This window comes from Pseudorasbora parva, chromosome 18 (assembly GCF_024679245.1).
Source record: "Pseudorasbora parva isolate DD20220531a chromosome 18, ASM2467924v1, whole genome shotgun sequence".
Lineage (NCBI taxonomy): Eukaryota > Metazoa > Chordata > Actinopteri > Cypriniformes > Gobionidae > Pseudorasbora > Pseudorasbora parva.
This window is the reverse complement of record NC_090189.1, coordinates 40,776,187-40,788,788: the sequence shown is the minus strand read 5'-3', so window position 1 is coordinate 40,788,788 and position 12,602 is coordinate 40,776,187.

Sequence of the window (12,602 nt, the reverse complement as noted above, 5' to 3'; positions counted from 1 at the left end):
TTTATGCAAAGTTTCTCTGGGGAATGCAAACAATTTATGCAAAGTTTCTCTGGGGAATGCAAACATTTTATGCAAAGTTTCTCGGGGGAACGCAAACAATTTATGCAAAGTTTTTTGGGGGAAAGAAAACATTTTACGCAAAGTTTCTCGGGGGAAACAATTATTTTACGCAAAGTTTTTTGGGGGAACAAACATTTTACGCAGTTTCTCGGGGGAAACAAATATTTTATGCAGAGTTTCTCGGGGGAACATAAACAATTTACGCAAAGTTTCTCGGGGGAATGCAAAAATTTTACACACAGTTTCTCGGATAAACGCAAACCATTTACACAAAATTTATCAGGGGAACGCAAACATTTTATGCAAAGTTTCTTTGTCACAAATACAATGTTTTTCAGAGGAAAGGTTACGTAAAGTTTCTCGGGGGAACGCAAACATTTAATGCAACGTTTTTCATGGGGACGCAAAACATTTTACGCATTGTTTCTCTGGGGAGCACATATATTTTAGTTTTTCTTTCTACGACAAATGCAAAGATTTCATGAACATTTTGCGCCAAAGTAAAGTTGCAACGAACGTAAAGTTTCTCGGGGAATGCAAAAATTTGCAAGAAAACTCGAGCATTGCCAATACATTTTTTCTCCCATCTCGTTTTTTAAATATTGTCTTATTGTATGTAGATAATTGTTTTTGAAATATGGCTACCAATAAGTGTACTGCCGAATGAGCTTACAAGCATTTATGGTGAACTTAAAATATAGCCTATTTTATTTATATTGAAATCACCATGTCATGTATTTAAATATATTTGGAATTACATATTTGGATTGACAAAGTTGCAATTTAGTAGCCAATATATTGGCTTATATACGATTACGTTATATGTATTTTAGTAGGTTAGTCAGCTCATCAAAATAAGTGTATTAAAGCAAACACAAAACATTAAAACTAAATTTGAAATTAAAATTAAAAAACTAATTTGATATTATTACAAAACATGTAAGCAAATGTGCATTGTGTTAAGAAATGAAAGTGAAGTCTTTAAGTACTCTTAAGTGTTATTTTATTTCATAATATTATACTATCTGCAAGTACCTGCAATAGTAAAGCACCTACTATTGGTTGGTTGTTCCCAAGAGCCTCTCTATTTTTTATCACTTTGTGGACATTGCGGGGGTAAATCCTCCTCCACTAGCATTTGGCTGCAAAGCAAAACAAGAAGGCAAAAAACAGAGTCCAAGGAACTGTAGTTTTGAAGTTTGTTGAATTGATGCCTCCTTTTTCTCCTTCTGCTTCTTACAAATGGACACTCTTGTCATGCATGCCCTAAACCAAAGCCCATCGCACACTAGTCTTTAATTGCTAGCATGATGACAATAATTACACCTGGACTGTACTATAATTGTGTTTTAGCCATATGTTCATGTCAAAACCTATTTATACCTTGTTTATAATGTTTTAAAAAAGCATGTGTTTGTGTATAGATTAAAAAAAAAAAAAAAACAGATGTGTTCTGGTGTCATATCAAGTGTTAACCACTTTCTGTCCTTTAGACATCACCAATGATGCTTGACACATAGTGGCTTTTGTTGGTGCAGCAACTAGTCTTCAATTTCCAAACATTTGAAACCATATATAATTGCACTTGATCTGATCAGACTGGAGTACAAGGTTATGAGATGCGAGAGTGAGTCTGAGGCCCAAACATTATCAGAAATGGCTTTCTAAAGTTTAGGAGCCAAATGTGAAAACGCTCTCCCTCCTTTAGTTGACCTAGATTTCCTAATAGGTAACCAGATGATAAAATTCTTATATGATCAAATATTCTCGACCTAGTAAGAACTCTAGCAGCTCATTTTGGACTAATTGTAGCTTTTTTATTGAGGAAGCAGGAAAGCTAGCTAGTAATCCATTACAGTAATCCATTCTAGAGGTCATGAATGCATGAACTTTTCTGTATCAGAAACAAATAACATGTTCCGTAGCTTAGCGATGTTTTTGGGGTGAAAGAAGGCTGTTTTTGTAACATATGAAATTTGATTTTTCAAAGTCAAGTTTCTGTCCAATATAACACCCAGATCTTTAACTGAGGATGAAGGAACAGCACATTCTTCTAGATGTGAATTGTATTTTAAGAGATTCTGTGTACAGGGTTTTGGTCCAATAAGTAATACCACAGTCTTATCAGAATTCAAGAGAACAAAATGACTGGTTATACAATATTTTATATATTTAGCACACTCTGTCAACCTGGATAATTTTGAGATTTCATCTGGTCATGATGAAATATAACTGCATCATCAGAATAACAGAGGAAACTAATCCCATGTTTTCGAATAATATTACCAATGGGCAGCATGAATTTTGAAAATAGGAAAGGGCCTAACACAGAGCCTTGGGGCATGCCATAATTATCTGCCATTAACTTGGATATTTCCCATTTAAATAAACAAAAATTGTAAAGGTCAGATTGTTCCAATCAAACTCACCTTAATGCCTGTCCCTATATACCAGTGTAATTTTGCATTCATTCTAAGAGCATGTCATGCAGAGTCCTGCAACGGGTCGGGTACCCGCGGGTATCCGCGGGTACCCGCATAAAAGTGGCTAAAACGGGTGGATTGTGACATTTATAAAATTCACGGGCGGGGATGCGGGCGGATAATTAACTCTGTGCGGGCGGGTAGTAGCGCGGATGGCCGGATGAAAAATATGTGCAATATTTCTGTGGCAAAGTGAACGAGAGAGCGAGCGAGCGAGACCGGGGCGTGATTGTGAATGAGCGTCACCTGCGAGCCACACCGACTCCTCTGAGGGAGCTCGGAAGCATATAAGGACGAGAGATCACCAGACCTGGATTTGAGGTTGAGTTGTGTTTATGTTTTATTATGTGTGTGCGCTTGGCAGATGTCCATGAGGGCTGCCCACGTTACTTTCGTTTTGTTTGGTTAAAGTCTTTTAAATGTTTGCCGGTTCCTGCCTCCTTCTTCCCCCATCGAACACATTGTAGGCTATTACAATTTCTATGTCCGAATTACCATTACACACACACACGCAACAACGATATGCAATTTGACCCATCACGTCACCACCACTGCGACATTGAAACTTTTGTTGATGCCTCTCGTAGCGCAGATGGAGCGAGCGTTGCAGGAGTAGCAATGGATGAAGTAAAAGTAAAGTTGGTGAGTGGAGTAGCTATATGAAATTGTTGACAATGAGTCTTTAAAGGCACTTTTGCCTGTTTCATTAGCCCATTCATGACGCTGTTGATGTTGAGAGAGTGTAGGATAAAAAATAAAGCATGTTTTAATTTGAATGTTTTAGCGTGTGTGATTTATCGCGGGCACGGGTCGGGTAACGGGCCAAATATTAACGGGTCTGGGCGGGTGCGGATTTAATTTTGATATTTTCACGGGTCACGGGTCGGATCTGGTGCTAAACCTTGCGGGTACGGGCGGGGGCGGGTCTCCAAAAATGGACCCGTGCAGGACTCTGATGTCATGAACTATAGTGTCGAACGCAGCACTAAGATCATGTAAAATTAGTATTGTGATTCAGCAAAAAATAAATTACTGAAGAATAGTTTGCAGTTTCATCAGCAGAAGTCCGCTTCAAGTCTCAGAAAGAGTCTGTAGGCTGCGCTCCCTCTCTCACCGTCTCGGACATACAATTGTCCAACAGTTATACAGTCTTCAAGGTCTATCCGCGTCATTACTGTAAGGTGGATGATTCCGATTGGCTCAGAGAAAATGAACAGTCATGGTATATTTCCACACATTGTCAGTAAGTCAGATGCGCGTGTCCATAGATCACATGTTGACGCTTTCACCCCTGAGTTAGGCCCGTAGTGACCTTCCAAATCTGGAGCAGGGACCAGCTTACCCAGAACAACAAGTCCACCCATCTCTTAGGATATCCATTCTCAACACAGATCTGTAACACAGAATACTGTGCACACACACAGACACACACTCTCTGAGGTTGGAGCTGATTGAGCTCCAGTTGTAACTAGAATGTTTCCTAAAACACACTGATAACATGTGCGCTCTCTCAGTGAGAGGTACAGACAATAGTACAGGCAATATTCATATTGACTCTTTAGTGTTTCAGTAAAAGGAAATATAAAATATAATAAATGAAAGACAAATCCATATTTCATATCTGGAAGCCGGGCTAAGTGAGCAAACACTGTTACTACACTTCTGTCATGTTAGGGGTGTGTGAAACCTCCAAAATCCACACACACGACACCTTGTTTCTATCAAGTGTTTAGGTACACACACACATCTCTAGGCCAGAGCCTCAGTCACTCCACAGAGACCAAACACACACTTTAAAAAACAAGAAACTAAAAGCAAAATAACTGAAAAGAATCATTATAACAATATAGGAAGATAAATATTAATAATTTAGGTTATGATTATGAATTTAATTAGGATATTTACAGGTATATTGAAGCAGCAGTGGATTCCAAAATCCACCCTTTCTGTGCTATGATGGGCCATGTATCCTGACTGAAATTTTTCATAGACAACCAAATTTTGCCTATATCTTCAAAAGTATTCTGTACTTGCAGGGTAGAAGAATAATGGTAGATTTATTTATTTTTTCTCTAAATATCTATATTGATTATTAGATAAAGAGCATGTGCTGTTGACCCATCTGAGAGGAAATACAAGAGAAGCCATTATTTATGTATCATTGATAGACTAAATTGTTTCATATCTTCATGTAATGTTGTTTACCTCTGCAATGCATTGGCCAAATGTAAAACCCTATATGCGGATGAATAAACACTGCATCTTTTTCTGCAGCGAAGGGGAAAGGTAGCAGGCAATAACAAACTCAATAAACTCACCAGGGGTCTGTACCACAAACTCAGGGTTACAGGATTAGTTTCGAGTTGACAAAACCAAACCAAACCAATCAGGCTTTGTTGGTCCCATGATGCTGATCATCAGCTTTCTCTGTCAACTCAGGCTTTGATCCTGAGCCAATCACAGCCAATCACGTGCCTTTCAACACAGAATGTGTCATTCACTTCTCGCTAGAGAGCCAATGTGATTCAAAACTCTTTCGCTGAAAATTAAGAAATTGAAGTTGTTACAACCCCTGGCTCAAGGGAAGCAACAAAAACATGGGACACACGCAAACCAAATCTTAAAGCTCAAAAAATACGTTTATTAACTAATTTAAGGTAACAAAATAATAGAAGGAAAACAATGAAATATGATAATGGTTCTGTGTCCGTCAGTAACATCAGTGTGTAGAGCAAAATGCATGGATGGAAGTGAAATATGATGTTGGATAAATGCAGAAAACAAACATAACATAATCAAAGTCCAAAACAAAGTCCAAAACCAAAGATCCTCAAAGTTCCCAGATCCACAAATCCCACTTAGCTCAGCTGGAGATCTCTTTTTAAAGGAGCATCTGAAGCACTGGTCACAGGTGTATCCAGTAGACTGCTAATTTGTGGAAACGGGTGCCAAACAGCAATACTCAAGACAAACAGCAGAGGGCGTCACAAAGTATATTAAGAATTTAAATGCATTTACACATAAGATAATAAATATTGTAATAAAAATGAAGAAAATATATTGCTATCGGTGCAAGTGAAAGTTTTGAAATCATATAGATATATAGCTCTGGAAACATTTCAGATACCACTTAACATTGAGAAATCAGAGTTTTCCAGAGCTGTATATACAAGTGCTGGTCATATAGCACTTGATATCATCAAAAAGTTAATTTATTTCATTAATTCCATTCAAAAAGGGAAACCTGTATATTATATTCATTCATTACACACAGAGTGATATATTTCAAATGTTTATTTATTTTAATTTTAATGATTATAATTGACAACTAAGAAAAATCCCATTCAGTATCTCAGAAAATTTGAATATTGTGAAAAGGTCAGATAATTAACTCAAAACACCTGCAAAGATCTTTAAATGGTCTCTCAGTCTAGTTCTGTAGGCTACACAATCATGGGGAAGACTGATGACTTGACAGTTGTCCAAAAGACGACCATTGACACCTTGCACAAGGAAGACAAGACACAAATGGTCATCGCAAAAGAGGCTGGCTGTTCACAGAGCTCTGTGTCCAAGCACATTAAAAAAAAGGTGAAGGGAAGGAAAAGATGTGGTAGAAAAAAGTGTGCAAGCAATAGGGATAACAGCACTCTAAAGAGGATTGTGAAACAAAACCCATTCAAAAATGTGGGGGAAATTCACAAAGAGTGGACTGCAGCTGTAGTCAGTGCTTCAAGAACCACTACGCACAGATGTATTCAAGACATGGGTTTCAGCTTCGTATTCCTTGTGTTAAGCCACTCTTGAACAACAGACAGCGTCAGAAGCATCTCGCCTGGGCTGGGTCCCAAAAAGGACTGCTGAGTGGTCCAAAGTTATGATCTTTCATGAAAGTAAATTTAGCATTTCCTTTGGAAATCAGGGTTCCAGAGTCTGGAGGAAGAGAGGAGAGGCACACAATCCACGTTGCTTGAGGTCCAGTGTAAAGTTTCCACAGTCAGTGATGGTTTGGGGTGCCATGTCATCTGCCGGTGTTGGTCCACTGTGTTTTCTGAGGTCCAAGGTCAACGCAGCCGTATAACAGGCAGTTTTAGAGCACTTCATGCTTCCTGCTGCTGACCAACTTTATGGAGATGAAGATTTCATTTTCCAACAGGACTTGGCACCTGCACACAGTGCCAAAGCAACCAGTACCTGGCTTAAGGACCATGGTATCCCTGCTCTTAATTGGCCAGCAAACTCGCCTGATCTTAACCCCATTGAAAATCTATGAGGTATTGTGAAGAGGAAGATTCGATATGCCAGACCCAACAATGCAGAAGAGCTGAAGGCCACTATCAGAGCAACCTGTACTCTCATAACACCTGAGCCGAGCCACAGACTGATCGACTCCATGCCACGCCGCACTGCTGCAGCAATTCAGGCAAAATGAGCCCCAGCTAAGTATTGAGTGCTGTACATGCTCATACTTTTCATATTCATACTTCTCAGTTGGCTAAGATTTCTAAAAATCCTTTCTTTGTATTGGTCTTAAGTAATATTCTAATTTTCTGACATACTGAATTTGGGATTTTCCTTAGTTGTCAGTTATAATCATCAAAATTAAAATAAATAAATATTTGAAATCATTCTGTGTGTTATGAATGAATACAATATACAAGTTTAAATTTTTGAATGAAATTAGTGAAATAAATCAACTTTTTGATGATATTATAATAATATGACCAGCATATGCAAGAGACTTGAACATGTAAGGTCACATTTGTAAAGCTTTATCTATTTATTCTTCAGCATATTGCATATTGTGTTTATTAATATTAATTTAAATTAAATGCTGAATCATTTCTAAACTAAAACTGCTTGTGTGTAATCGGTTAAAGTTGTATTAATTATATGTAGCATTATATAAATCAGTTATCATATAGTGACCTATAATTTGAAGAAAGAGACATGAAGAAAGACATGTCACTTTGCACGCAGCTGATTGGTCCAATTTCAGTCTGAGATCTTTTATCCATATAAGGTAATAACATAACCTGTGGAGCTTAAGATACAAAAGCCAAGCCACTTTCATGGTACCTAAAACACAGGATTGGCTCAATCTAAACTCAAATGAACCTGGCTAGCCGGTAAAACTGGCTTCGTACAGGCCCCAGAATTATAGAACATTCCTACGAAGGTATAGTATTAAAAAGTATTATTTTACAATAAATTACTGTAGTCTATTACGGTTCATTTACAGTGATATTAATGCATATTGGGTCATTTTCTTCTGAATTACTGTTAATTAACAGCAAAATGATGCTAGGGATCTTGGACCTTGCACATATGTATTACATGTCTGATCTAGCAGAAGTGTGACAAATGAAAAACATTTTGAGTTAACTACACTATTATTAGAATTATTTCAGCATATAGATTTACCAATATCTATTTTTGAATTCATAATTGTTTGTAGATGGATATTTCACAGTAGTAAAGCAGCTGCTGTGATTTATATTTGACATGTCAAGTCAGCTTTATTTATACAGCGCTTTTACAATGCCGATTGTGTCAAAGCAGCTTCAGTGTTAAACAGGACAATATTGCAACAAAATTAGATTTGGCTGTTCAGTCGCTCTGGAGAGAACAGTGATGTTATCAGCTTATTTTAATTTATCATAGAGCGACAATGTTGGCGGATCAGTATTATAGTTGATAAAATAAATTTAGTCATTAACTTTATTTGTATAGTTAGTTGAATAACTTAGATGATAGTTTTAGTGTCCCCAACTGGGCAAACCAAGCCAAAGGTGACAGTAAGGAACCCAAACTCCATCAGGACATGATGGAGAAAAATAGAGAAACCAGACTCAGTTCTCCTCTGGCCTATTAACACACAGAGTATGATTATTAAACAGTGCATGATTATTAAAAGAAAGGTGTGACATCATCTAACACAAGATTTTTTCCGCATCGTGCACAGACATCAACAACACACAACGATGGTGACACTCAAAAAATAATTAATAAAAAAATTAATTCGGATCATCACAAAATAAACAAACACACACTGCTAAAAGCAAAGCATAAATAAGTTCAGCTGTACAGAACAAACCAACTTCACAGCATAAACTATTCATGCCGCACTGAATGCTGGGTACCTGAAGAGCACATATGCACGGTAGAAATACAGCATAATATTTCAATGTGCATTTAAAAAAATTTTTTTTTTTTGAAAAAGTATATTTTATTCATGTTATGCTATGTCTTCTGTAGAGACACCAGGAAAAATAAAATAAAATGACATGTAATGTTTTATTTATTTATTTATTTATTTATTTATTTATTTATTTATTTATTTATTTATTTATTTATTTATTTATTTATTTATTTATTTATTTATTTATTTATTTATTTATTTTCACCAATCAATTTTTAGGTTTTAGGATTTTCTTTAACCAATTTTTCTTTTTTTACAATGATTTATTTAACTGTTTTATTTCTCTCTTTTTTCCTTTTTCTTTTTTACTTTATTATGCAGTGTGTGGGTGAAATGGCTTTTCCCATTCAATACAATGTATACACTGTATCTAATTTGCATATTCATTTGTTCTTGGAGAAATGTTTTATGAAAAAAAAGTGTAAAGATGGGGGTAATAGTTGGCTACATTTTCATAATATTTCATATGAATATTTATGTGTGATTTCTTTCCCTATTCACTTGTTGAGTCTCCCAGAATGCCTGATAAACATGCTTTAAGTTGGTCCTGGTGAAACCTTAACACAAATGGTATCTCTGGAAAGCCCTGAATGTGCTCTTCAAACTGTGACATGGTGTCAGGTAAACTCAGTCAAATATAATGTCCTCTAACCACGCTGACAGAGGGACAGAGGAGGTTCAGGACAGGTGTCATTTTGCGGTTGTCCTGCAGGTGCCTGCACGAGACTGTCTTTGGCATATTCACTCGAAACAGCTCGAGTTCGCTTCGAGGGTTTTGTGATACATTTTAATCCTAAAATGACTAGTACGTTCGTTTCTCGTATATTTTCGGAGACACGATCTTCTTTAGTGTGTACTCAGCCGGGAATAAAATAAAAATATCGCCATGATATTATACTAACTCTTAAATATGCTACACATTTCAGTTGTCAATGCGGCACATTTAAATTAAGTCATTACAAATCACCTGTTACATGCTTTATTGTAGGCTTAACTATTTTTTTAAACGGATTATCTACTGTATTTGTTATCTGCTAAATTAGGCAACTAAATATAGGCTAAATGTAATAAAATCATGCATTTAGACAATTAAAAGCTTTGCAATTTTAAAAATATGTATATTTCTCCTGGTGAGGAGGAAACAATACAGTGTTGTTCTCATACATATTTAAAGAAGCTTGTTTTTGTTTTTTGTTTGTGTTTTTATTGAGTATAGGTTATTGCTCAAATATGGATGGAGGTGCGCGCGCAATATCGAAGGAAACGAGGGTAATGCCTTGTGTTTACAAGTACAAATTTTAAAATATATATTTTTAACATAGCTCAATGTTAACAAATGCAACAAAAAACAAAACAAAAGACAACACACACACACACACACACACACACAAAACACCTCTCTGCCACGAGACATCTGCTTTTCCCCCGGACTGCGTTCTGTAGGCTGCACTCATTTCGATCTAAAGGTCCACAGGTGTACAACTGGTAACGACATCATTTACAGCGTAGCCACAAAAATAGCATATTTTATATTTTCATCAATTCTGGAATACATATTTGTTATTATACACTCTAAAAAATGCTGGGTTAAAAACCACCCAAGTTGGGTTGAAAATGCACCAACCCAACAATTGGGTTGTTTTTACCCAATGGTTGAGTTGTTCTTACCCAGCAATTGGGTTGTCTTAAGCAACATTTAACCCAACCACTGGGTTAAAACAACTTAACCACTGGGTTAAAACAACTCAACCATTGGGTTAAAACAACTCAATTGTTGGGTTGGTGCATTTTCAACCCAACTTGGGTTGTTTTTAACCCAGCATTTTTTAGAGTGTATAGTGGCCTATTTATAAGTATCCTATTACTGGACAGCTGATCACACTTATCCTACATTTTCTGTTAAACCAAAAAGAGAAAAAGACATTGAAACCAGTTTGATATATATATATATATATATATATATATATATATATATATATATATATATATATATATATATATATATATATATATATATATATATATATATATAATTATTATTTTTACTTATATCCAGTTTAAGAAATAGGCCTACATAATTGACCTGTTTAGAGTGTGTTGACGCTGTTGTATAGCTGAGCTCCAGGAAATCAGTTAGGTGGCTTTAAGAGTTACAGATTTGATAACCAAAAGGCGGGAAATAAAGAACCCTAAACTCTAGCACATCGATCTAAATATCACATACATAAAAGCAAGTGGAATAACCCTCCTTGGCCTGCTTTAAAAAGGAATGTAAAAATGATTTAGCATCCATAAACTACTTATCCAAAGATAACCAATCCCTGGGTGATTTGTATGAAGTCATATGAGTCCCTTTCCTTCTAAGATTATGTAAATGCTTTTTTTCCTCCTTGCAAATTCCCCACCTTAAGTGTTTAAAGATATATTGTTTCTTTGTTTCCTCATTGTTGTTGTTGTTTTCTGTACTAAACATGGAGTTTTTGTTTGTTTTACATATGTAAGCATAGCTGCACGGATGTGTAGAAACAAGTGTATTTATGTAACATGTCATTTGTGTGTATGTTCATATGCATATTATTGTTCCCTGTTTAAGTTTGTAAATTTGATATTGTTCAAAATAAAAATTAAAACATAAAAAAGAAAAACCGTAAAAAAGACCTTAATAGGCTACATGTAAAGACAAAAACACAACAACAACAACAAAACAAAAAGTGTGCACAATCGTGTAACCCAAAGGCTCAGGTGTAGGACAAAAGAGACAGCTGACGCAAAAACAAAAACCCCACACTGATATAACTGATCCAATTACTGCAACGTTTATTTGACATCAACCATTGAAAATCATGGCAGTCTTTCACAGAGTTTCCATCAGTTGCTTTCTCAGAGTCAGCACGTCGATGAAGACGACACCCTTTTTGTCGAAAGCTCTTCCAATTTCAATCACAAGGAAGTCACACTTGGTTGTGAAATGTTTCCCACACATCTAAATCCTTTCAGATCCATCCGAACCCCTTTTCTCCTGATGGACTGACGAACATCGTTTGCATTATTATTTCCTCAAAGTCTTGTTTTGGATGAGAGAAAACATGTTTAGCTATTTACTGCCTTATGGATGATAAATATTATGCTTTCTGTTTGTACGCTTTTAGACCTTAACCTATAGGCCTATCTTAGAGTTGAGTGTCGATGATAAACTATGAGTCGAGCATTTCTCCTCAATGGGAAATGACTCCATTTTGAAGAAATAGGCTAGCTGTTATCTTATGCTGAGAGATATTCTGATAGGCCTAATGTGTGTAGCCTACATAGTAACTAATTAAGTTTACGATATAGGCCTAAAGGCTACTACAAAACGATTTGTCTAAACTGCAAAAAAAACAAAACAAAAAAACAAAAAAAACAACAACGAATGTATCAAGCAAAATAAATATTTATTTGTTATCTTATCAATAGCTACCTTTTTTCTAATCTATTTTTTTTTAAAATAAATTAAGGTGGCTACTCATAGGTACAAATCACACTCATATTTGCAGATGTGTCTCTCAAAAGGTTACCATCAGTTTTTGGTTTTATATATATATATTATTGATCTCAATACGAACGATTCATGAAGACATTATTATAAAGCTCTCACATAATTATTTTATTGGCCTATCTTTATAAATCGTTTGATATCGTTCTTATAAAATGTATTTTATATCTTTATGAGGGTTTCATTCGCATCCCTTTTTCTCTTTTTGTAATATTTTATGGCCGTCTGTTTTATATGATAGGAGACTTGATAGAAGACATCCTGAAGTATAATTTGCTATATTAGTTTTATCTCTGTTCAATTTCTCCTTGAAAACATCGACGTT